The sequence below is a fragment of the Cyanistes caeruleus genome, chromosome 4, assembly GCF_971803275.1.
Source record: "Cyanistes caeruleus chromosome 4, bCyaCae1.hap1.1, whole genome shotgun sequence".
Classification (NCBI taxonomy): domain Eukaryota; kingdom Metazoa; phylum Chordata; class Aves; order Passeriformes; family Paridae; genus Cyanistes; species Cyanistes caeruleus.
In genome coordinates, this window is record NC_141704.1 from 62,036,377 (window position 1) to 62,062,786 (window position 26,410).

Below are 26,410 nucleotides of genomic sequence, written 5' to 3' on the forward strand. Positions count from 1 at the left end.
TTAATTTCTTTGCCTAAAATAGTCTTGAAGTTTACTAGTGGCATTTGAAGAGAAATTTGCCTTAAAACACTGAATAAATGAAAAATACTCATTTCTCATGGGGTGCTACTGCAACATTTCCTAATGTGCCAGGAAAGGTTGTACTGTATTCCTGTTCATTGGAATCACCTGTAATTTGTAGATTGCAGAGAATGTGGAAAACATTATCAGGTGCTGCAGACCTTTTGGCTGCAGCCAGGCAGGATGGATAGAGAGGAAGACAGCTTGAGATGACCTGGTTTAGGATGAAGGGCTTGGAATTTGAAAGTAAGTAAAGAAACAGCCATGATTTTGCTGTGAGAGTAAAAATAGCAATAAATGATGAGGTCTTTGTGATCTTCTGAGTGACAGTGGCTGCAGGCTGTAGCAGCAGGGTAATTTGGCAGTTTATCTTCTATATGCAAGTTGCAGCCTTCAGCCTTTCACTGACTAACGGATGCAATAGTATGCAAGAATAAATGTGTTGGTAATTCATTCCAAAGGCATGAGTCCCGGCATCTAAATTCATCCCAGTCACCTTGAGTTTCAGGATGGAGGTTAAGATAGTGGAGAGATGAAGTGTGGCTGCCCTTGCCCATAGTCCCACTGAGTGGCTTTGGGGGTGGATGTTCCTGGCCTCAAACCCAGGATGAGGCTGGGGAGTCTGCATGGCGATGTTTGTGCCTAGTCGACTCTGAAAGCTGCACAGAAGAGATAGTGAGAACCCCAGAGGCTCTTCCAGAGGAAGAAGTAGTGAAAAGAAGAAAGAGTTTTCCTTACTCTGCTTATAAGAGATGCTAGGACAGCTTTTTGCTTCACTCCTTCTGTTTCTTGGTCTGACACTGGATATATGAGTTATTAAATTTTTTTAAAAAAATATTATTCAGCAGAATCAACATATCAGGAGGACAGAGTATGTGTGCAGGACACACCTACAGGAGTTAAGACACCATCCCTTTTGCAGCTGATTTGAAGTTGTTAGTTTCTGAACAAGAAATTGGATCCCCCTCCTGCTGATATCAGTAAGTGGAGAGAGCCAAGTGCTACTGTCTCTCACAGAGAAAGAGAGCCTGATAAACAGGTGAGAAGCGAAACCATGCCTTTGGAAAAGGAAAAATTTCTTATCACCTTCATGTTTCATGATCCAGGTGGGGATGAGCAGAGGGAGTAGCCCTGGCAGAATGACCTGGGAGTGCCAAATAAAAAAAAAACCAAATAATGTACAATAAGTCACTGCTTTTGAAAAATTTTATTTTCTACTAATTTCATTCTTTTAACCTTTTTTAATCCTTTTTTACTCTCAATTGTAAAAATGTAACAAAATTTTCTTTTTCTTGAAATAGAACTACGTTTAGATATTATATTTGTTAAAGAAGATTCCCTCCTTTTGCTCTGATCTAGTTTTGTTTGTATTTGTTTATATTTGGGTGAGAGCAGGACATGCCCCAACTCAGAATGCCCCTGTGCTGGGCAGCACCCAGAGCCCCAGGGTGGCAGGGGAGGGGGATTCTGCCCCTCTGCCCTGCTCTGCTGAGCCCCCCCTGCAGGGCTGCATCCAGCCCTGGGCTCAGCACAGAAAGGACAGGGAGCTGCTGCAGCCAGGCCACAGCAGGGACACCAAGGGCATCAGAGGGATGGAGCAGCTCTGCTGGGAGGAAAGGCTGAGGGAACAATTGGGATTGTTCAGCCTAGGGAAGAGAAGGCTTTGGGGTGACCTCAGTGTGGCCTTGCAGTGCCTGTGGGGATGGAAACAATCTTCAAGGGCCTGGAGTGACAGGACAAGGGGGAATGGCTTCACACTGACAGAGAGCAGGGTTAGATTGGATATTGGGAAGAAATTGTTCCCTGTGAGGGTGCTGAGGCCCTGGCACAGGTTGCCCAGAGCAGCTGTGGCTGCCTCATCCCTGGAAGTGTTCCAGGCCAGGTTGGATGGGGCTCTGAGCAACCTGGGCTAGTGGAAGGTGTCCCTGCCCATGGCAGAGTCTGTGGAATGGGATGGGCTTCAAGGTCCTCTTCCAACCCAAACCCTCCCATGCTTCTTTGATGTCTCGGAGTGAGGGGCACCAAGTAGACTTCGGGCATTTCTGCCATGGAGACACGCTGGGAGAATTGGAGTTGGTCAGCCGGGAGAAAAGAAGGTTCTAGGGAAGTCCTTATTGTAGCATTTCAGTACTTAAAGGGGCCTATAAGAAAGATGGGAACAAACTCTTTAGCAGGATTGGTTGCAACAGAACAAATGGTTTTAAACTAAAACAGAGGACAATCAGACTTGATTTAAAGAAGAAATTTTTCATAGTGAGGATGGTGAAACACTGTTCTGGGCACAGGTTGCCCAGAACAGTGGTGGATGCCCATCCTTGGATACATTCAATGTCAGGTTGGATGGGCTCTGGGCAACTTGCTTTAGTCAAAGGTGTTCCTGTTCATTACAAGGGCATTGGACTGGATGAGCTTTAAAAGTCATGCCCAACCCAAACTATTCTGTGACTCCATGATCCTGCAGGCTCTGTTTCCAAAGAATGTATAGTGTCTTATGATTTCAAATGACTTTCTGTGGATTTTGGAGTCTGTGATATTCATCAGGAAATATCACTTGAGGTAATCTTTGGTGGATAGGGACCTAAAAGAAAACAAAGCAAATTAGGGTGGTGTTTTATTGTTTGAGGGTTTACTCAGTTTGGTTTTTTTTAATATTTGTGTATTAATTTCATTGTGAGAGACTTCCAAAGTATTTTTTCTCATTTCATATTGCCTGGTTACACTATTTCACTTTGTGTATTTTTTTCTGGTTGGGATATTTTCCATAATTAGTTTTCAACAAAACCAGTTAAATTATTTGGTAGAGGCAATTATAGAACAGAAGCAATACTATTCTAAAACAGGCAATCAAAAAAAAAAAAAAAAAGATGCTTTATTTGGCAATAAACCTTATGTTTGGCAATCCAAACTGAAAGGTAATAAATTTATAAAAATATTGCCACATCCCAAAAGTGATGAATGATAAAGAAGAACACACATTTTAATTTTGGGGATTTAAATCTGTAAAATGAAATTTTATTAGAAAAACTTCTGAAGCTTAACAGTTGAAAATAATGGTCCTGAGTCACTTTTGTATGAAACAGCAGGATACCAGACACAATACAGAGATAAAATGTAATCTTTATTTAATTTTCTTACTGATGGAAAATCACACAAGCAAGTTCAGAAGAAGTCTATTAAATTTGGGGGTGTTTAAATATACCTGAATTATATCTGAATTTCTTCTTATGGGTGAACCATAAAGCAAATGAAAGTGTATTTTCTTCTTGAAGAACAAATTAATAGTTAATAGTATGTTTAAAGGAGGATATTACTGCCCAAGTCAAAGGAATAAAGTGTCATCAAAATCGTGGATCAAATTCACTTCTGTGCTGAAGGTTTTGCTCAGTTTCAGTTAAATCTCAAGGACAGGATAAAATATAAAGGACAATACTTTTTTGCTTTTTGGGAACTTATAATGAGTCTTTTGACTGCACCAAAAATCTGTACTGCTGACAGTAGCAGTAATGGCTGTAAAACTTGGGAAATCCAGTGTGAACAGCAAAAAATCTGGATATTCTGATGAAATATCTGGGTTCTCCAAATTTTCATCTCTGGAATTCCTTGACAAATATCAGTAGCCCTTAGACTTCTGAGGAGTTTGTTTAGCACATCCAGAGCAGATAAGCAGGGAGACCAAGGAAATGCTAATGGTTTTTGCTTCCCACTCAGCTCCCATCCTCAAGCAAAAGGTTGGAGTGCCATATTCCAAAGCCAGCAGGCCAAAAATCTTGGATTCTTCTACTTTTGAGGCTGTTGTTGATGTTTCTGTGAATGTAAAGAGCCTCTGCTTCAATGCTGTGTGCCCAGGGACATTCCAGGATGTCCCATGCTCAGCTGGCTGCCAGGCTGTGTTTGATGTGATTGTCTGCCACATTCCTCAGGACAATGCACCTCTCACAGCATGGGCCTGTGGCTGTGACTTTCAGAGAAAATGCATCTTCTTTGATAGGGCCTGTGCTCCTGCTGTTCTTCAGGTTTCTAGTTTTGAGTTATAGTATAATATAATCCATTTAAAATTCTTCTTGCTGCATTGATCTGTTATAAAAAAAAACCCAAACAGACAAAACCAAACCTAGTCTTTGGGCCAAGTTCTGCCACCAACTTTCTTCCTGCTGTCCCTTCACAGTGTGGTCTTCTGAATTGATTTCTGCTTTTTGGACTCTGTTGCTCCTTCTGATTCAAGCCAGATTCTGCCAAATATATGCCTTGGATCAATTAACAACTGTTTTTTCCCATAATCCTGTTATGGTTGCTCTGAGCTATGGTGTCGAGTCTCTTAATTAACTTTAATGGACTTTGCACGAGTCCTGTAATTATTAAGAGTGTTTTTCTGTCAAGATCCTGACCTTAGGCACAGCTCATCCATTTCTTTTGGGCTGAGGAAATATACTATGTAGTATAGGGGAAATATTCATTTTTAGAGATGTGTTTTGGATCCACAAACTCAGCCAGAGAGCCCTGTTTGTACTCACAGTAAATTTCTTTCAGATAAGTCAGACCAATGCTAGAGAGATAGAGCAATTGTTTTGCCTTACCAAAAGGTAAAAAAATTCTGAAAAAAACTCAGAAGTACGAGAGTTCTGAAACCCAGATTTGTCTAGGATGCACTGAACCCTTTTTAAATGGACCTCAAATCTAAGGATTTACTTGATTATGTGGAAAATATAACTCTCCCTAAGACCAAATAAACTTTTAGGGTTTCAGAGTTGGGCTTGGTCAATTAGTCTTAATGGTCAGCAGAATTATTCAGGTTTCACATCAGGGCCTTGCCTCATTCTCCAGTTTTCTGGGGAAAAGCCACCATGAAATATTCATACCTACATATATACACACTTACCTATTTCCTGAACGTTCCAGTGATAGCCTGAATTTATGGCGATACAAACCTTCATTTATTAGATAAATGGCCAGAACTATAGAAACAGAAACCACCCAAGGTCTTCCTATATGTGATAACTGGGTTTAATTTAAAGATCAGAGGAAGAAAAAGGATATGGCAGCAATTTTTAAATATTGAACTTAAAAGCTTTTCCTTAAAAGTCACATGCTCAAGATGAAGCTGTCCCTAGGCATCTTTAATGTTCTTATGTGGCAGTTACGCAGCAAATAACTCAAGGTTATTTACTTTGGCAGCAATTTCAGAGCAAACTTTTGTGTAAAGAATGATTTATTTTCCTTGAAAAATGGACTGGATTCATAAAAAGTATAATGGGTACATTTGTTTGTTTTTCAGTTTTAACAATTAGGAGTATCCATATGGGTGTAAAAATAGGAAGTAGGAAAATAATGAATAGAGATACTTATAATTAGCATATTTTGATACTTAGAAAACCAGGAGCCATTTCTATGCTTATTAAATCTGCAGCTTCAATGTTTTTGAAAATTACTACCTAAAAATACAATTTCAGATGAAGTGTTGCTTAAGGAATATACATTGAAGTTAAAGTAAACCCAGACTTTAAAATGTGTAGAACAATATTTGTCGAAGTCTTATCAGCACTGAGGTAGATTTTAGGGAAAACTTGTCCAAATTCATGGAGGTATAAAACTTAAACAGGTACTGGAATGTTTTTTTTTCAGATTATAACCTGTGAAATGGTTTAGGTTATGTAAGTAAAGACATTATAGAAATAAACATGGAAATTATTTAATGTCAGGAAGACCAAGGCCATCCAAAAGCTAATTTGAAGTCCCCAGGGCTTGTTACGCTTCCTAGTAAGTGAAAAAATAATAGTATATCCAGAGAGCAAGCAGATAAGAACAACAGTTTAGAGTTTCTTGGTTTTCCTCCTTCTCACTGGAGAAGTATGGAAGAGACAGTTGTGCCTAAAGCCACTCTTTGGGAACACTTTTCTTGGTCGATAAATCTGTGAAAGCAAACCAATTATTGTCATGATTAGAAGCAAAAATTTGGGGGTTTAATTATGTTTTCTGCATACTCCCAAGTGAAGGCAATAAAAATTCTATTGATTCTTATCATGAAAACAAGGCTCTGGCCCAGTTTTAATGGCTGCTGCCAAAACCACCTTAATCTTCATTCATTACAGGTCCAAACTGTACCATGCCCTTCTGCAGGGATTTGTTTTTTGATGTGCATGGTGGTGATCCTGGCCTAGCCATGGGATCCTGTATAAGAAGCAGGAGCATTAAGAATGGAGGGCAAAAGTACAAATTTAAAATAGTTGTTCCTTCTGTATTTCTATTTGTTAATCAAATGGGGTTCTCTTTCCAGCCAAGATTTTTATGGGTGCATAATAAGCCATTTGATTCAAAGCAGCAAGAATTGAAGGAATGAACCAGTGGAAAGTTCCTGGGGGAAGGAATGGTACAGTTTTCATGAGACAATCCCCATGGGAAGGGTCAAAAATGGAGGATCTTGACTGAAGAGCATTCCTATTTTGTAGTAAGCCACGATAACTGGTGAATGTATCTCTTTATGTTATAGCTTGGGATTATTTTTGTAATTCAAAAAGTAAACTGTGATCAGGAGAGACTTTCAGACACTCCAAAAATGTGCCAGAGTATCATTCCTGATTCTGAGATTTACTCTTTACCTGATCTTTCTCATGGCATTCTCATTGTAAAATCAAAATCCAAAAGTCCATCCCCAAATAATCCAATCACAAATGTTTTCAAAGTATGCTTTTAATTTTGTCTGTAGGCATGAAAAGTTTGTTCAAAGTGGAACTGAATCTCTCCATTTTATTTTATGTTTTCACCATGTTTCACATATGCCAGAGTACTGCCTGTATGTTCAATCTGTATTTCCATATGCACAACTCCCAGCTAACACAATTTTAATCCCTTTAAAATTTCCTTGAAAAGTAATTCTCAGATAGTTCTCACTGTCTAGCAAGACACAAACAGAAGTCTTGAGGGGAAATAAGGTGTGGGGGGAATTTCAGGGGAAAAGCAGAAAAGTCCTCTATGAATTATGCAAAGACCCATGTTTTCCCTGCATCAGAAACAGGTGTGTGATTTACTGTCACATACAGGCTAGGATTATATTTTTATTAAATTAACTAATTACAATAATTATTACAAATTTTAATTGTTTACAGTTGATTGTTAAAAATGGGAAACTGAGGCTAGAGGCAAGTAAATAACTTTCCAAGTTTATTAAGTAAATTCAATATTGTGATGGTGAATTCCTGTCTTTCAGCACCCCACAAAAGCTTATTAAATGTACATCATGTAATTATGATGACCTTAGCAGGGAAATATACCTTTGTGCTTTGTCAAAGAACCCAAATAATAGAGAAGAAAACAGGATATGTTCAGTGCAGCTCTCATTTCCTGTCCAAAATGGAATTTGACAATTTGTTAACCAGGTTCACTTCTCATTATTACTTAAGTAGTCCCAAAAACTGCAAATAGAATTCCCCTGCCTCTTACTGTCCCCCATGTTTGACACAATTAGAGGGTTATCCCTAAGATCCTGGCCTCTGCTAAGGGACCTCTAAAGGGTTAATGTCCCAAAAAATGTTGAGAAAAAGTCTTAAAGAAATAAAAGTTCTATTTTCATCTATTGTTGAAAGTCAAAACCAGAACACCGCTTCACATCAGCTGCTCTCATTCCCAGGATGTTGGAAAACTGAAAAAAAACCCTAAAGTACCATAATTGTGATTCAAGAGGTGGTGAATCTTTTAGAGCTTAATGTTAGCAGACAATCTGTTTAACCTTTGAGAAGGGAGTATAAGAGGTGTCTGCATCATATGGTGTAGCATCTTCAGTAGATAAATTCAAATGAAAAAGTAAGGCAATCAATTCTTGGAACAAATTCATCAGGACTAACTAGACACATTTTTGTAAGGTGTTTAATCAAATGCAAGATTTATTGTATTTAGAGACTAATTATGAGGCTAAATGCAAAAAAATCAAGGAAAAGTTAGTTGCCTGTGATACACAAGATGTGCTAATGGTGCCATTTGAGCTGTAGAATTTATGGATACTCTTTATGTGACAGAATTCTAATTTTCATTTTGAAAACTACATCTTCCTAGGTTCCTTGCTTAGTAACATAAATAATGAGCTTGAGTCACAGCAGTGTTTTCTGAACAACCTTCCCGTCTAAGAGGCGTATGCAGCAACTTCACTGCCAATCAAGGGAAATATCTAAAAAGTAAATGCTGCAATCAAGCTGTAAAAGTTAATATGATGTGGAAATGAGTTCTAACTGCAAAGTGAGGTTTCCATTTCATGCAGATGAAGCTGCTGCAAATTATCCAGCCTGCTATAAGATCCAGACAACTTGCTACAGAGCATAGGTAAGGCTTGCCATAAGTTACACTGGAATTTGTATAAGAATATCATAATATTCTAAAATTATTGGAAGAGAAATGTGAGGATATATTAAAATTCATGTTCATGTAGATGGTCAAGAAAGTGACACCTTATGTAGGATTTGAATGTTCTCAGGATCCCATTGGCTTCCTTGTCCTCAGGACACACTTCTGTCTCAGGGACAGCTTGTTTTCTACCAGGACCCCTGGGATTGTCCTTCTCCAGGTGCAGGACCCTGCATCTGCCTTTTCTGTATTTCAGACAGCTCCTCTGCCCATCTCTCCACCCTGCTGAGGTCCTTGGGAAGGGCTGTACAGCCTCCAGGGGGACTGTTTCCTTCCAGCTCTGTGTCACCACCTTCCCCTCAACTAAGGTGCCAATGAATATATTAAACAATTAATACTGGGGGATGCCACTGGTCACAGGCCTCCAACCAGACCCTGTGCCAAGTGTTTATGATCCTCTAGGATTTAATGTTCAGTCAATTCTCAGTCCACCTCACTCTCCACTCATCCTGTCCACACCTCCTGAGTTTGCCTAGGGGGATATTGTGAGAGACAGTGTCAGAAGCCCTGCTGAAATCAAAGTAGACACCATCCACTGTTCTTCCCTTCATCTAGTCAGGTAGTTTCATCATAGAAGGCAATCAGGTCGGCCAAACATGATTTCTCTTCAGTGAGTCCTTGCTGGCTACTCCTGACATCTTCTTGTCCTCCATGTGCACAGAGATGTCCTCCAGAATAAGGCACTCCCTCACTTTGCAGGGATTTGAGGGAGGCTGACTTTCCAGTAATCCCCTGGGTCTTTCTTCTTGCCATTTTGAAGACTGGGGTGACAATTGCTCTCTTCCAGTCCTCACATACCTCTCCGATTGCCAGGATTGTGAGTGGCCTTGCTGTGGTGCTGTGGTGTCCAGCAGCTTCCTCAGCATTTGTGGATGCTTCCCATCAGGGCCCATGGACTTGTAGCTGTCAAACTTGCCAGGATGTTCCCTAAACCAAGGGACCAAGGAAAATTCAACAGGTATGTTTGTTATCAAAGGCCATTCAGGATACTGTCTTCCACTTTCTGAAAATATTCTTTTAGTGATGGATCGTTCTGAAAGCATACAGACAAAGAGAGGGAGATATTTTTTAGTGGTACCTTCTGATATTAAATCTAATGAAGTTGCCTGTTAAGATTTTAAGCTAACTGTATTAAGTTTTAAAATAAAACAAATGCACAGATTAATTAGAATAATTTTGAACTACTGATCAAGTTTGAAATACAAAGAAAATACAAATACAAAGAAAGTTTTGTTTCAGGTTTGGTTTAGCCTGTTTGTAAACAAAGATATATCCAGTTAACAAAAGCTATCTTGAAGAGTTTTAGACGGCTTTATTTCTTTGAAGCTGACAAATCTCTGGAATTTGCTAAGACAGTTTCCTTAATAGCACTAATCTACCAGAAAATAAAATGGAAGGAGCAGAAGCAGAAAATATTTTTTTTCTACAGTTTTCTGTTTTTTCCACCAGTAAAACCTTTTCTGCAGTCCCCACCAGCTGAGTGTTGCATGCCAGGGTGCAGTCTGGTTACATTCAGAGGGCACCCACAGAAAGGGTAAGGGAATGCCATTAATACTTTGCAATATTTTGACAGAGAGCAAATCTGAGCCAGGCATCACAGGAAAAGAAAATTGCCAAGCTTTGAGGCCTGGTAGTTAAACCCACTTCTTTTATGAACCAATTTCATGCATAGGGTTCCTTGTCCGAGTTTACAAGGAGCCAGCTTGTTTGAGCCGGTTAGGAAAAGGAGCAGTTCTGTTTTATTTTGTGTGCTTCAGTCTTGCTTAGATTCACAGCATTGAAACAAAGGTATTGGAACTCTGAATTTCATCAGCTAAAACAAAATGAGAGTGCATCAAAACTGTGTTTCAAGATGTGAATTTCTAGATCACTCTGTCAGATTAAGTTCCATAACAACTTTGAGTAACAACTCATATCAGTGTGACAATTATTTTCTGAAATAAATTATTAGCATATATAGGTGCTATTGCAGAAACACATTCTTAAAATGTGGTGGCAAGCTTAGAATAGAGTGAGTGGAACTGGAATAGATATGGCAAATGACCTTTCCACATGCCCTTAGATGTGAATTTAACAGAAGGTGGTCATGAAGTGTGATGGTGAAGTATAACTGTGTTCTACCTGCTTCATGGGAAGGTGAAAAGAAACAAAGTTTTCCAATATTCCATACTTTGCCTTTATGAACATCCTGACTCTCTAATAGAAGAGAAGCTGAATCAGGAATATTCTACTACAGGTTCAGTTATACAGCCCTGTAAATGGGTTTTCTCAACCTTGGAAATCCAGGAAAGTAGGGAAAAACAAGGCTACAGGGACTTTCAACATCTTGACCCTCTTTCTTCTCATCCTTCTCATTCTCCTCATCCTCTCATTCTTCTCATGGTTGGAGCAGGGTGCTAGTGATGCCAAGGTGAGGGTTTGATCCTTGTGGTGCCCTTCCTCAGCTCAGCACAGAATACTCTGTGAGATCTTTGATAGGGAGGGCAAGGCCTAGACTGGAAGCATGGTGCACCTCACCTTACAAACCCTCCCAGTGCTGAATGTTTATTTTGGCCTTTCTCAGCTCTCCCTATCCTGTATCTTCACCCTGGAATTTTACCAGTTTTGAATGAACAAGAATCAGCTTAGAAGCAGATGGGGTGCTTGTCAAAAAACGGTGGGGGAGAAAAGCCTCAGGGATGCACTCAGTATTCAACAGCCCAATGTGAGCTAACATTTCAGAAAAACAGACCAGTCTTCCTATTGTTTCACAAAGCTTTTAAAAATCTGCAGTAAGTCAACTTTCAGGAATTTTACAAGTCCTATAAGCAATAAACCTATATCCACAAAATTCCTTTGCAACAACCCATAAATTAAAATAAAAACCAACCAAAGAAATGTGTGATATGTTTAAACAACATGTCTTTTTATTATTCCACATCTTCTAACATTGCCCAGTATTAATTTTGCTCATGACCCATTTAATAATGAGAACTTTGGTAGTAGTTTATGCCATGAATGGCTTTGAGGTTACATTAAGATAGGTGTTATCAAGCAGGCTGATCCACAAAGTATTTTTAGCTCTGAATTTTGAAGCAGAGTTATTATTTGAGAAACTTGTCTGACTTGTCATTTGAGAGCATGTGATTTGGAATACTGTTGTGTAGTGAGCTTATTAATTAAACATCTGACCATCAGAGCATGGCAGGGTAACCTATTTGATCAGCTAACAGCAAAGAACATTTGAAAAGGTCTCGTAAAAAAATGCACCATTGTTTTAAAAGCTCCATGAACTTTTTTTTTCTAAGCAAAACACTATAAATTGTATTCATTACAGCTGTGTTCAGCCTATCAGGACATTGAAAAAGCCTTCAGAGAAATTGATGTCAGTCAGAGTGGATTTGTGTCTTTGGATTACTCAAAGTCAGTCATAAATGGCTTTATATTTCCTTTGCCAAATGAAAATTTTTCAAGAGCTAATGAATAGGTACGTATCATATTATTTTCTTAGGGGACATTTTTTAACACTGCTGTCTTATAACTTTATTATTCCTTCCTGTGACTACCATCATTAATTCATCTTACTTGTGCCTGTGTTGCTGTATATATGGCACAGTATGCAAAATTTGATACAGCAGAGTAAAAAACCATTTTTTTTTTCCCTTGCAGTAAGATGCAGAAGTTTAATGGAGTAGAAGCTTTAAGTTACTGCTTTCTAATTCCATTTTCTCACTAATTTGTATTTAATTCCCTAAAGGAAGTATTACTTTCTTGCATTCAAATGATTAGTGGTGTGGGATGGTGTAAATTTGCTGGAGCAGCTTCATGACAGTTTGCACCATATTTGCATAGTGAAAGTGTGGTTCTACAAGCCTCTCCATTTTAAATATGAGGGTGTGGCAGGGAAAAGAAAGGAAAAAATGAAACTAAAGTGAATAAATGAACTTACGGTGAAAGCTTTCATTCTGCACTGCTCAATGTCAGTCACTGGAAGAGACAACTGAAGGGGCACTTCTGTGCTTTGTAATAAAGCAACTTCATACTTGGGAATTTAAGTTTAAACCAGAAAGAGGCAAAAAGCTTTTGAACTTATGTTCTGAAATTGCAAATACTTTTATTGAGGCTTCTTTGAAGACTGAGAAATCATGCCAGCTATTGAATTCAAGTCAATGTACTATTTTATTTCAGCCAGGCAGCTTTATATGACCAAAACACAAATCACCTTATGGGCAGAATAGTGTACAAAATATAAACAGATAGAAAACACTTTACAGCCCAGCTTCAAGGATCTCAGCAGACAGATTTTAGGCCACAGGACATTTTCCAAAATGTGATTTCCTGAATAGGATCACTAACATACACTGACCAGCTTCCTAAAATCACCTTTTCCTTTTTTAAGGTCAAAATACCATAGGAATGAAAAACTTTTTTGTGGCTTTTGGTTAAATCTAGTCCAGTATATCTCATGATTAATCTCTTGTACTCAGAAACCAAAAGCTGTGAGAAGAAAACTGACAGAATAGACTTTATACTTGTTGGCAACAGTGCTGAGGGCATATGGCCAGTCAAGGAGAAAGGGAGAACAACTTAACTCTTACACAGCATTTTTACTCCAAAATATTTCTTTAAGCTTACCCAGGCATCCAAATCAAACAGTGTGAGGAGGTCAGTAACCAGATCAGGAATAGACCTAATGATTGCATAACTCACAGTTTATCCATTTAACCTGTAGAAAGAATGGAATTGCCCATGAACATAACAATTTGGGAATTCTTTTCTGCCTATGCACTAGTTAGCTGCACAGAGCTCAGTGCAGATATACATTTTGCAGCAGCAGGTGCTGTATGAGAGTGTTATCTGCAGTAACCATATTGCTTTGTGCATTCAGCAGATAAATCTGATTTGCTTCTAATCATTCACAGTGGGATGTAACAATGATCAACTATTACTTTGTAAAAAATTGCTGTTATGGAAGGTTTTTTTTTTTTTTGATTAATGTCACTTGTAAGTTTAAATCATACTCTTAAGGGCAGTTGCAAAATGGAAAGATTTCTGCATGTATTCTTCACTGGAGCTTTATTCTAGCATTGAAAAATATAGTGTCATTTTAATGATGCTGTAAACAGAAACATTCAAGCCTGTGCATGCCGTATCTCTTAGATGATATTTCTTAGATAATACAATTCAAAAGCTCCACCAGGTGAATGGAACAACAGCAAAAGCTCTTCCTCATCATCTAATTTTAATAATGAAGTAACATAACAGTACTTGATAATAAATACAACAGAATTAATGGGCTAGGGATGTGATTTCAAGGTTTTTAAGATTTTATTTATATCACATTTATATGACATTTGTTTGCCAGACACCTGTTTGTGAGAAATAATACACAACAGCATTTGATAGTTGTTTGAGGTATTTACATCTCATAGGCTCCTGATATAAAATCCAGGGCCCATTGAAGTGAAATCAATTTTGCCTGGAGATTTCAGCTACAATTTTATCCTTGCCTGGTTTAGGACCAGATCACCCACACATTTTTGTCTGTGTATGTCCCCTCTGCAGCATAAACAAGCACATCCAAGGCTCTGTTGAGATGTTCTTCACTCATCTGAGTCCTGAATTCCCTGAATTCCATCACTTCCATTCTTTGAATTTCTTTCATTTAGAAGTAAAACATCATTACTTGAGGCTGAGTAAAAGCCTGCAAAACTGAAGGAAGTAATTTCACAAAATCTTTCAGCATTCCCTTGTGGGAGGGGTTGAGGTTGTATCTTTGAGCTTTGCTGTGGATTTTGTCCCTTCCTGAGTTGAGAGGTGTGAGTGAAGGGTGTTCTGGACAGTGGCTGGGAGCAAATCATACATGATCAATGTGAAGGGTTTGCCAGCAGAGGACCTCACTTCTAAGACACTTTTCTCATCACTGCCAGGATTTTTAATTGGAGACTTTTATTTGTGATAAGGGTAAATCACTATTCTCAGTTGGTCAGGACTTTGATGAACATAATATCAGTTATAAACACAAAGACAATTTTCAGCAGCGGAAGTAGTTTTTGTGTTACCCTCATGCTTAATTTCTTTGATTTATTATTTGTATAAAAGTATCAGATGTTAAGGCACTGATGATTAAAAATGTCAAAATTCCTAGTGTTTTGTAAAGGACCAGTATGGGATGATTTTGCTAGGTATTCATGATGTTATGGCTCTAATCAGTCTCTGATTAGTCTAAGATCAGGCTCTTAGAAATATACTCTTCTGAACTTGGATGTATCCATAAGCATACTTCCAAAGAGCCATGAGAATTATTCTTATAACTTTTATAATTTAGATGGCCTCCTACAGTAGATAAAATGCTGGATAATCCCTCAAAAAATGATGAACATTTTTATCTGGCTCTACAGTGGAGCAATATTTCTATTCCTCAATATTTCTACCTATAGCATCTAAATATTGTACTTATCACCTTTCTAGCACAGCCTGAAATCTGAAGGCCAATTTCATAACTATAAAGAGGAAATGTTTTGAAATTAAAAAAAAAAAATCTCTGAAGTCCCTCCTCAGTTTTTATTCCAACTGATTCAGCTTTATCTAAAACTAAAGCTTAATGCTGGTGAGTTCCTCCCTGACCTCCCCACCTGGGCTCCTGGAAGAACCAATTTCATCCCCTTTCTGTGATAAAATCTGCAAGAGAAATGTGCTGTGTTGGCCAGACACAGGCAGCACTGAAAGAGCTCCACAATCCACTCCTCAGTCTGCATTGTGTGGCAAAACCACTGCACCTTCTGGGCTGATCAATGGCACCACAAATCAGAATGAGAAATTCCAGACCTTCACACATCCACACTGGTGTTTCTTCCTGAGCTCCCTCCAACTCTCCTAGGATTTTGGCAGCTGTCATGGCTGAATCTGAGAAGCAACTGTAGGATTACTGAGCAAGGAGGTGGAAGTGGAGAGGTCTGCTGCTCTGATTGACACAATTTTGGCTGGTTGCTCATTTTCAGTGCAGAATTGCTCTCTACAGTGTGATTTGAGAGATTTAGCAAGCAGCCCATAGACTTTCGAGTGTGAAGAGATCTCAGCTGGGGGCTCAAAATAACTGTTGGTATCTTGGCCTTAATTTTAGAAATAATGTGTTATTTCATACGGTTTGTTTCATATTCATTTATCCAAGACAATAATCAGACATAAAATATCTCTCCTTCCCACAGCTTTTTATTTTATAACCCATTCCTCAACAGTATTGTTGGCAAAGCCCTTCCCTGCAGGGAATGAAATTACTCCCCTGGTGAAATTGGAATGCCAGCACTGCCTTTGTCTTCATTTATCTTGAGTCTTTGGTACCTGGCCGTTCCCAGCCCCTGTTTTGGGCTCTGGGCAGTAGAAGATGCTCAGCCCCTGAGCCGTAGGGTGTCTGCTGCTCACAGGCAGCACCACTGGGAAGAAGTCAAGTTTCCTCCACACCCTGTGGTGTCAGGTTGCAGTTGACCAAACCTTGAATGCTGTGATTCTTCTAACTTGTGTTGCTATGGTTTAGGCTGAGTTTAGCGAACTGCTGGGCAGTCGAAAACCAGGAGGTCTTTTGTAAAAGATCCTGTAAGCTTTGCATACCTCTGGTAGTTTTTTAGTCCTGTCCTTTGCATCCTGGATTAGCAAATGCTCTTAATACCATCTGCCACCATTTTAAGGAGCATTAGGAGTTTTAAAAGCTTTTCTGAGGTGACTATAGTAGGAAGTCAGCACATTTCTGATAATACCTGAGGGATGTAGCTGACTGCAAAGAGCCATCTGAAGTAGGAATGCATTTAGGCATTGGATCTTTATGCAGTGCCATTGAAACTGAATAGGAGATATGCCAATGGTTTGGGGGGTTGTGGGGACAGGTCCTTATTGATTTTCAAGTGACTATCTATGAAATATGATACTAGTTAAGTTCCCAGAGTTTTTAACATAGTTTAACATAGTTTCCATGTTACTTTTGATGTTTTCAAATTTGTGTACAATGTACATTTAAAACAGCACAATATCCTATTCCCCTTAGTTAGTTTCTCTACTGTTATGTGTAAATAATGAGAAGATGCATTAAATACTATCTCATTGTAGGCATCTGTAATGTGAATGCATACGCCTAAACTGCCCCTCCTGGACTCTGTTTTATAGGCACTGGAATGGAACAATGGGCAAGATTCATCTCATCAGTTAGAGATGTCTGCTTTAGGATGAGATGAATCCTGTTCAGAAAGGGCTTGTTCCTCCCCAGTGACTATATAGGGAACTGAGAGTGGCTTGCTCAGGTGCAGGCACGTACATTTGGTTAGATGAATTCCACAGTCAGGCACTTGGAAAGGAGAAAATAAGTAGGCTCCGTTTACATATTTGGCTACAAAAAAAAGCTCTGCAAGCTTACTCTAATGATGAGAGCTGCACACATTGGCATCACAGTGATGATGATCACAGTTCAAAATTTTTATTGGAACGTAGGGTACTTTTATAAAAAAGTCTCTAAAAAATGCTTTTCTTTATTTTAAATTTAGATTTGGACTGAAAGCCACAAGTAAAATTGTGTGTCAACAATTTTGAGAAAAACTCCAGGATCTTGGGAGCACCTTTGAAAACAAGCAGACAATTCCTTTGAGAAAATGCAAACATTTTCTCAAATGATTTGTAAGTTCCTATATGTTTCCTGTTGTGAGTCACCTGTGGCTACGTATTTATTGAAAAAAAGATGTGTATCCATGCAGAGATCACCCTTGATTAAATTCAGTTAAAAATATCTCCTGGCAATGCTTCCTCCAAGTGCATTCTTATTTTGAATCCTACCCAACCTAGTCTTAATGAGGTGATTTATTTTTCCTTCTCTGAGAAGAATACAGTGAGTGAAAGGGTGAGACATGAAAGCATTACAAACTCTTTTTTCCTCTAGCAGAATAGATCCAGCTAAAGGAGATGAACATTTCTCTAGTGGCACCGTCCTTCAGATACATCCAATATGTTATTCCCTCTTTAAAGCAAGCTTTCTTTATGCTTGATGAGGTAGGAGCAATTATTTTTAGGTGCTGCCTCCATTAATTACTATTACAGCTAAGAATTTGTCTCATATCTTCTTCAAAGTCATCTGGTGGTTGCCAGTGTTTGTTCCCTGTTAAAGCAACACATAGTCTGTTTTTCAAGTTCCTTTAATATAGGTATGTGCATTTGGGGACTAAATAATCTGTAACAATTTCTCTGATGACCAAAAATGTTTCACCTCCTATAATTTCACTTCAAGTCATGTTGGCCAGTAGTTTAAGCCTCCCTGTGGCTGCCTTTGAACTCCTGCTAGTTTTTCTGTACATTACATGAAATGCTATGGCAGAAATGAGAGTTGGTGCTTTCACAGAAGTTACACTGGTATGAGGAAAATAAATAATATAACTTCTCAGGCACTGCTAAGTGCTCCCATTTCCACAGCCAAGAACTGCCTGAGTCCCTTGTGTCTAACATCATACCAGCAATTAATTTATGCTTTGATTATATGTTGTGAACTGCAAATCCCTTAATAAAGCTTGTAATTAAACTTCCCTTTCTATTCTGGCATATTTTCTCTGTTTCTCATTGTAGGACTTCATTATAAATCTTGTCCTTTCCTTATTCTTCCCACTCGTGCTGTGTTAGTGTAATGTTCCCTTTATCGTTTCACCATTCCACTTATTTTTCAGTTATCTATGGTCACCCAATCTTTCAAAGTTTTGGTGGGTTTTTTTTCAGGTTATTTGTACATCTGTGTACTTATTTATTTATATAGATATCTATGGAGAAGCATGTGTTTACTCTGTTTATACACCCTCACACACACACACACACACAGACACATACACATGGATGTGTGTGCATGAAATGACAGGACAGGGCTAAAAATCAGCCCCTGCAAGACCTCATTAGAAACAGACCTAGCTGAGAATGAGTTATTGTCCACAAATCTGTTTGAAGGTTTCTGTTACCTGGTTCTGTTATTCACCACACTCTAGTATTTGCTACTGCCAATAAAAAGGGATCCAGGTGTGTACATTTGCAGCTGTTGACATCCCTTTGTTGACTCAACTATTATTGTGTCGTACCATGAAGTGTCGTAGCTCCCAGAAAAGCTGACTGCCTTATTGGTGAATGGAAATGTGACAAAGCTTACTGGCTTTGACACTTAATGGAGAAGGAGTGCTATGAAAAATGTTCAGACCCACATGATCAATACAAGAAAAGTCCCCTTGGACATCATATTTTCTATTCACACTAAGATGTGCATAGTAACATTTAACAAATACCGTTCTCATGCTCAGCTGCTGTATTATTCTTAAATAATTTTTGTATTAATGTGAGTAGGTTTTCAGCTATTGTGAAAAACCCATATAAACCAAATAAAGATATTTCTTCCTGTCTTGGAAACAACAAAAGGAATCTTCTTGCTTTTTTTTTTTTTCAGGAGATAGAAGTATATTTGAACTGAAATATCTTCTGTTCCAGGACTTACATCCATTCATGTTCTTATCTAAAGGATTTTAAAAGGTTCATGCAGCAGCCTTCTGATTTTTTGTCACGTCACTGTCCAACCCACAAGTAATGGCTTATTCCCTTTTCTTCCAGCTGATGTCCTTTCCAGATTGTTCTCAGTGTGCTGGAGTCTAAAATGCCACTGTTCCCTACCATTTTAATCCATATTCTGAAACAAAACCTCAGCCTAGTATTGTGGCTTTCTAATGTGCAAGCTAGAAATATAATAATTCCTCTACCTGTACTATAAATTTGACTTTAAAATGTTGAATGAGATTGATATTTTATAAAATGATGATATTCTATTGTAAGTCTTGTAATATTTTGTGATTTGCTTAAAATCTCAGATCCTAGAAAAAAATAGTGATGCAAGTGTTTCAACACCAAAGAAATAGCAATAAACAACTTCTCTAGCCTCCTATAATCTTTTCAGAAAGTTTCTCCACATATATGGAGATGCAGAAACCAAAAGGTATGAAAATAATTTGAATGAGCAATATTTGGTATAAATTAGTTGTGCTTTTTTAAGTAAAAATATTTTTGCTGTGTCTATTATTTTTTTACATTGCATTATATGAAGTGAATTATTTTGTACTTCTTGTGTTGATAATATGTGATGTCTCAGTCACCTAAAACATTGGCATTTGTGTCATTTGAAGATAAGATACCATTTTTTAAATTACTTACAGCCCCATTGTTGCATCTCCTAAAAATTTGGAAATTTGGAATTGCAGTATCAAGTTGTAACCTTTCAGCTGCATTATTATTAATTTTTCTCTCAGCCTCTTCTAAGAGAAGATTGTTCACCTCAGGGCAAGGAATTCAGGTGGTATTGGAATGCCTCCTTATTCTTGCTCTTAAATGCATCACGTTCACCAGAAAAATAAATCTGGTTTTTCTCCTGTTCTGCAACATGGCATGAGGTAAACTTTAGTGTTCAGAGAGTTCTAAAATATTTCAAGGAATACAGTGGGTTTAATATTATATCTTAAAACTACAGAACATGAACACCAATTAAACATCACGTGCAGAAGGAGACCAGTGGGTTGTGATTGACGTTTCAGTTAAAGGCAAGCATTAAAATGTGCAGGATGAAGCTACATCTTACACTGAGATACAGCATTTTGGAGAAGCAGGGCAGGTGTCATGGGTGTGTACATCCAGATGTGGCACTTAGCAATGGATGTACACCTCCTTGGTCCCCGAGCACATGGGAGGAACCACAGACAGGCAAATTTCTTTAGATGAAGAGATAAAATCAGTGTGACAGACAAATTTAACGAGAGTCAGAACTGTGTAGCAATTATTGTAAGATAATATTATGGTATATAGAGCACTCTCATGTTTGTAAAAGGTCTGTGTTTGCAGTTTCCCATCCAACAGCTGGACTGTAACACCGTGTGTGACACTGGCAGTGCTGAACCTGTTGTCCCACAGCTCACTCCATTTTCAGCAGTACCTTCATCTGGCATTTCCTAGATTGTGGATTCCTTTTTGTGTTTAGTTCTGTAAGAAGAGCTCTGATAAGAACCGTCCTTGCCAGTTCCATGGCCCTCCTGCTGCACAGAGCTGCGCTGGGATACCTTTCTGTCGGTATTGATGGAGTGTCATGATATGTGCATCCCACACTGGCTTGTGTGATCATCCCTTTGGTGGACAAGCTGGATTTTTTTTTATTACTTTGATTTGCTACATATTGCACTCCTTAACTAGTAGGCTATGCATTTCTAAATTGAGTGAGCAAATAATAGTCTGAAAAAATTAAAGCTCTCAGTCTGGGTGACACAAGCAAAGGAAGCACTGGGCGTATCTTCAGAAGCACTCTTGGCATTTTTATTAGATGGTTTTATATAGATGATGTATCACAATTCCTTTCTAATATAATTACATAAAAAACTGTTCATTTTAGCTCCGCAGTATTTTATCTATATAGATATATGACCTCAGAGGGAAAGAATTCATTTAGCAATTTATAGGGAAAGAAAATCAGTTTCATATTGTAGTAGATAATAATAATAAAATAATAATGATAATAATAAGAATAATGTTTACAACATTCAGACAATGATTCAGTAAAGCACTTTACTACTATGATTCTTATTCATTTACTGAACAGGAGCATTACTCAATGCAGTTGTTAAAGGCAGAGGTATTGAAGATGGTGGAAAGAGAGGCAGAAGAAAGAGCTATTTAATCCCCAGCATCTGAAGGCTGCCACTGTGAAAGAAATACATGCAAAATAGTTTATATTTATGCGTAACATGATGATTTTTTTTTGTTGTTGGAATAGATCAGTATATCCCCAGTCACATCACTGATGCTGAACTGACTTACATCATGATCTGGGCAACAAAACTAAATCCTTTTGACTAAATAAAGTTGAACTTGCAAGGTGACCAAATAAGAAAATGTTTAATAAATCCTGAAGTAGTACATCTTAGCATTCCCATAATAGCTAAGTTTTGAACAAAATGCAATTTCTTTTTATCGTAACAGATATTTCATTTTTATGTTTCTAGTCAGTCTCTACAATTGTTACTTGTGAAGTATAAGCTGTATTTGTAGCTTCAGTGCTAGATTCCCTAAGTTATTTACTGGAGGAGGTAGGTACATTATCAAGTTTTGCTTCCATATGATTTAATACAGTGACAAAAGTCTCTAAAGAAAATTCAAATACCAGATAGTAGTTTCAAAAGACCATTATTTTTTGATTGCCAAACTTCAAAGTATTTCCCAGACCAACTGATGAAGTAAATAATTGCTCATCCTCTATATTATTACTGCCACCCTGGATCTCTGTGGAGGAATAAAGGGAAACAGAATTTTCTTAGGGTGAATTTTATGAACAGAAAGATATTTGTCTAGTACTTAGCCAAGAAAACCAAATCACTGAAGGAACTATTTACTCTTATTTTTTCTGTTATTGTTCCAAAGCCTTTATTCCACTTTTTCTTTTTTCTGCCCATTATGTCTCCTCAGGTTTCTTCAGAAAAAAATAAAGAAACAATCTTAAAAAATATGCAGGTTACTGAAACATGTGCAACCTCCCAGTTATTGTAGGTCAGGATGATCTGGCAAGTGTAGAGTAACATGTTGGAATCAGCATTGTTTTTGTGTTTGTTCTTTTTTATGCTTGTGGCAAAAAGACCACAAGAAATTACCTTCATCAGCTTTTACAGAACCTGGTATTTCAAATGAAAAATAGAGCCTTCCAGGAGTTAATTAACTGATCCAAAGCAGACTGGATAGCTTGACTATCATAAATTTAAAGACTTTTTTGAAGAAAAAGAACCAGTAGTAAGTGTTTATTTTTAATTCTTTAATTGTAGCCTCATTTATAATTGACTAAATGCCAGACTGTGTTTTTGTAAGATGTTATGCTCTGTGTGCAGTTTTTAGCTAAGCTAGTAGGTTCACATTAATTCTAGCAACCAAATAATCCTAATCATAGCTTCTAGACGCTATCTCTGAAGCATCAGTTGCAAAACAATCTCATGGTTACTACAAGTTTTTGAAAACTCCAGCAGAATCTCCAGCTCACCCATGTGAATGCAGCAGAGAAACAGTAGTAGTATTTCTTAGCTTTTTGTTGTCAGATCTGTTTTTCTGATATTTTGCAATTTCTTCTTATATCTATTATACTTTATAATGTACATCAATTCAAATGGACCTGAGAGAACATCATGAGGGGGTTAGGGTGGATATCAGGGAAAGGTTCTTCTCCTAGAGGGTGTCGGGCACTGAACGGGCTCCTTTGGGAATGGTCATGGCCCCGAGGCTGCCAGAGCTCCAGGAGCTTTTGGACAACAACCTCAGGGGTGCACAGGGTGGGATTGTTGGGGTGTCTGGGCAGCAACAGTAGTTTATAGTCCTTGTGGGTCCCTTCCAGCTCAGGATATTCTGTGATTCTATGAAAATATATGTTATGTACTACACAGACATTGCGTATTTCCCTGGGCACAGCTTTGACACTTCTGAATTTGCAGCTGCCTTATGTTTTCCTTTGGAACCATTCACCCAGAGTACAGAAAGGTTATTTGCTGAAACCCACAGGCAACACTTAACCTGTTTTCCCTGACAGGAATACATAGTTTTTGCTCACTGAATTATTCCAAGAAATAACCTAAACTGCTGTTTGCAAATCTACTACCTAGTGTAAAGAAGCTGCTAATAATTTTGAATACCAACTCTCTTTTAGGTTTGTGATAGTGTGCCAACAGACTCCATATTTAGTTTTGTTATATGTACTCTGGAGAGTGTTTTTGAAAGATACCAAAGTGTCAAGAGAGATAACAGAGATACCAAAGGAGCACACAGGTGTCAAGAGAGATACTAAATGTACAAAAAGAAGGTTCCATTGAACAGCTGTGAATGGTGTGCATTGCTTTGAAATATTTGGATATTAGGAACTGAAACAGGCTAATTTTCTACTTCGATGGCTCCAACAACAGCAACATTTGATGCAGCTGCTCAAGTCCATTCCAGCTGGATTTTGGTAGAACTAGAACCTGGAACTAATCTAGGTCCCCAGCCAGCTAAGAAAACCCAAAGGGTTTCTTGACCTCCTTCAAGGTCACCTGAAATTTTGCATAGTATAATGTTTTGTCAGATCTGCAATTATGCTGAGACTCTTTTTTTATCAACACAGGATCCTGGTTTTGTTTCTTCTTGGAGCCTTCTATAACAATACATCTAATTTAAGCATGAAAACACTTTTAATCTAAGTGCTATTCCTACAGACAGATCCTAAAGCAGGTTCAGTAGGCCAGATCTCATCATTATTTTCCCTTGAGCAAAGCCATTGTCTTCAAATTATGCCCTAAGTGACTTGAGTGCCACTTGTAATTCACCCAGTCCTGGTAGGTTTTGTTTTACAGGCTGAGAGGAGGAGCAGACAGCAAAAGCTCAGTGTCCTCAGCAGTCACAGACATGCCTCTCCAGCCTTCTTCAAAAGCACTTCTATGAAGGGAGATGTGAGGGGATGATTTCCTGCAGCATTTCCAGTCTGTTTTCAGAACAAGTATTTTCATGGGTGAGTTTTGGGCCTGATGTTGCACAATCCTTTGAAATTAGTACATTAAATATTTTAGGTGAATATAATGTTTTAACTTAGATGGTTTACAAATATATTAATAGAACATATAAAGTAAAGAGATCTGCCTTTCTTGTTCCAGTTTGTAATACTGTAAGCAATAACCCAGGTCATTATAACTGTAAAATTTGTCATTTTAGTTCATTTTTCTATGTGTTAATGCTATCAAAACTACAGGAACAGTTTGTTTGGTTTTTTTTCTTACCAGCATTACAAGTTCATTCATCTTTTAGGTGGAGGAGATCCTTTTGGATAAATTTCATGGAAAATTGGAAAGATTTTCAAAAGGTTTTGCTGTCCTGCGATCCTGAGTATACCTGCACAATGAGTTCTACAGCTGTGTGTCCCTCTTTTGCCAGAACAACAATTTGGGAGGCAAGTTGATGATGTGTGAGTTGTAACAGGTTCTTTTCTTACCATCACATTCTTCCTGTATTTTAATATGGCAGCTATAGCTGGAAATCTTGAGTCTTTTGGTTCGCCACAAGCATATCAGAAAGAGAAGATTGATGGAAGAGATTCCCCATTCCTCATGTGATCAGCTTGTGACTTACTTAGTCTCTGAATGCTGGAAACTCTTGTGAGTTTGACATTATTTCAGCATTTCAGAGGTGAGACAAGCCTTTTTTCAACAAAGGAAATCCATGCTGCAGATCCATGATATTAACAAATATTACTTAGCACTAACAAACACAAAGAAATCAAAATTAATTAATGTTTTCCTTCAGTAGACTGTTGTTGTAAAGAACAAGGAATTGATATTTAATATTGTCAATATAAAATGTAATTTTCAGTATAAATAGGGTCCCCAAAGTGAGGAGTCGAAAGAGCTACAAACGTGTATAGCATGGGGCCAAAATATCCATGCCCCAAAGAGAGAGAATTGTATTAAGCATTTTATTGCAATAATATTTCAGTTATGTAATCAGGTCAGTTTATAATCAGGTCTAATCTACTCTCCCAGGAACTCTGTTCTTCTCTGCTTACAGCCAGTGACTTTCAGCAAGATGTAGAACTCTCTTACTTTTGAAAACATAATAGTAAAATCAAAGAAATAATTTCCAGTCTGGCCCTCACACCTTGGTGTCCTGCTGATCATTCTGTGTGAGAAGCAAACACAAGAGCATAAATAGGAAATGGATTTTGGAAAACAATCTTTTATCCTGAAATATGAATGAGCCTGAGCATGATCAGTGCAGCCAATTCTATCACACACATTTTCCTTTCTATAAATATCTTAAGAGAAAACTTTGTGTGTAATGCATTGGGTTCATGAAAGTCATGTTCCCAGCACAGTGTATATAACTATGTGCTTTCACCATTTGTCAGTTTTATAGCTCTGGGTTGTGTAGTATATAATTAGTCATTGATCATGAACAAGTAATTATCCTTTGAATTACCTGGGACTCGACAGTTACACAATTTTCTAAATAATGTTTCTACTATTATTCGTGTCAATGAGAGATCTGTACTGTAAGAAAAGTCAGGAATTGCAGCCACTTTGAATTGGAAAGTGGCCCTTACTCTAAATTTGAAACATTTATCTCTAAGAAAATAATACAGAGTAAGGTACTGAGAGGCAAACTGTTAGAGTTTAATTCATTCATCGTTGTGGTCAATGGCTGTTCTGCTTTTGTTTTAACAGGATGAAAGAGAAGCCTTGTGAGATCAGTCAAAGAAAATGCTGGGCACTGAGGCTGTGCTCTAGCAAAGTGCAGCAGGGAGGTGTGTGTATAACACTTTTAAGATTCTGTTGGGGTGAACATGGAACACATTTTCATATTTGCATTATTAAGCTGTGGCATTTCTGAGAAGTGCAGGTATTTAGCAAAGCAAGATGTGCAATGCCATGGATGAGATGAGTTTGGAATCCTCTTACAGGAACAGCCTTTAAACCACACATCTGAAAGACAAGGCTTCTGTTCTATTGTCAGGGGCATTCAGTGACATACAGTCTTGCACTGCCTATGTTTAGAAAATAGGGTCTCATTCACACTGTGTAATTAATTCTGTAGTAAATATCTCTTAAGGCACCTGTCAGTAATATTTTTCACCAGGGTCATGGTCTAGGCAGCTGATGACTCCTCTGGAGAAGAAATACAGTTCTTAGTATAAGATGATGAGAGAATTCACAGTCAGCAGTGTAAAAATTACCTACTTGGTTGGAGTAGTATTTGGTATAGCTAATTAGGTTAGAATGGCTTGCCCATGGATGAGGAGATATTTCATAAAGTCCCGCTTGTTGCAACCTCCTTTTAGAGTTCTCTGTGATTTTGCTTGACCCCTTAAATATGCATTTTGCCTCATGCCTCTTTACCAATCTATATTTCTTACTTCCAAATGTGGCATTAATTTTTATGTTAAATCTTA

At 38.0% G+C, this 26,410-nt stretch overlaps 1 long non-coding RNA gene across 2 annotated transcripts; it reads left to right on the top strand.

Moving 5' to 3' along the window:
- The first annotated feature begins 230 nt into the window (after positions 1–230).
- LOC147653695 (uncharacterized) lies at positions 231–17,980 on the top strand. 2 transcript variants are annotated; one of them, XR_015285729.1, is made up of 6 exons: positions 231–306; positions 906–1,099; positions 8,306–8,367; positions 9,262–9,406; positions 9,898–9,982; positions 11,765–17,980. It is a non-coding gene; the product is annotated as an uncharacterized LOC147653695 (long non-coding RNA). The 2 variants fall into 2 exon arrangements; XR_015285728.1 differs by lacking the exon at positions 9,898–9,982 and having other exon boundaries at positions 11,765–15,748.
- The last annotated feature ends 8,430 nt before the right edge of the window (positions 17,981–26,410 follow it).